Source organism: Physeter macrocephalus, chromosome 21 (genome assembly GCF_002837175.3).
Source record: "Physeter macrocephalus isolate SW-GA chromosome 21, ASM283717v5, whole genome shotgun sequence".
Classification (NCBI taxonomy): domain Eukaryota; kingdom Metazoa; phylum Chordata; class Mammalia; order Artiodactyla; family Physeteridae; genus Physeter; species Physeter macrocephalus.
In genome coordinates this window covers 9,839,479-9,840,583 of record NC_041234.1, presented here as the reverse complement: position 1 = coordinate 9,840,583, position 1,105 = coordinate 9,839,479, and positions in this window count along the sequence as shown.

Sequence of the window (1,105 nt, the reverse complement as noted above, 5' to 3'; positions counted from 1 at the left end):
TTCTTTTCTTTTTTTGATTTTTTAAACGTCTTTATTGGAGTATAATTGCTTTACAATAGTGTGTTAGTTTCTGCTTTTTAACAAAGTGAATCAATTATACATATGCATATGTCCCCATACCTCTTCCCTCTTGCATCTCCCTCCCTCCCACCCTCCCTATCTTACCACTCTAGGCAGTAACAGAGCACCAAGCTGATCTCCGTGTGCTTTGCAGCTGCTTCCCACTAGCTATCTATTTTACGTTTAGTAGTGTATATATGTCCATGCCACTCTCTCACTTTGTCCCAGCTTACCCTCGCCCCTCCCCATATCCTCAAGTCCATTCTCTAGTAGGTCTGCATTTTTATTCCCATGTTGTCCCTAGGTTCTTCATGACCATTTTTTTTTAGATTCCATATATATGTGTTAGCGTACAGTATTTATTTTTCTCTTTCTGACTTATTTCACTCTGTATGACAGTCTCTAGGTCCATCCACCTCGCTACAAATACCTCAGTTTTGTTCCTTTTTGTGGCTGAGTAATATTCCATTGTATATATGTGCCACATCTTCTTTATCCATTCATCTGTTGATGGACACTTAGGTTGCTTCCATGTCCTGGCTATTGTAAATAGAGCTGCAGTGAACATTTTGGTACACAACTCATCTTGAATTATGGTTTTCTCTGGGTATATGCCCAGTAGTGGGATTGCTGGGTTGTATGGTAGTTCTATTTTTAGTGTTTTAAGGAGCCTCCATACTGTTCTCCATAGTGGCTGTATCAGTTTACATTCCCACCAACAGTGCAAGAGGGTTCCCTTTTCTCCACATCCTTTCCAGCATTTATTGTTTGTAGATTTTTTGATGATGGCCATTCTAACAGATGTGAGGTGATACCTTGTAGTTTTGATTTGCATTTCTCTAATGATTAGTGATTTTGAGCATCCTTTCACATGCTTGTGGGCAATCTGTATATCTTCTTTGGACAAACGTCTATGTACGTTGTCTGCCCATATTTGGATTGGGTTGTTTGTTTTTTTTTGATATTCAGCTGCATGAGCTGCTTCTGTATTTTGGAGATTAATCCTTTGTCAGTTGCTTCGTTTGCAAATACTTTCTCCCATTCT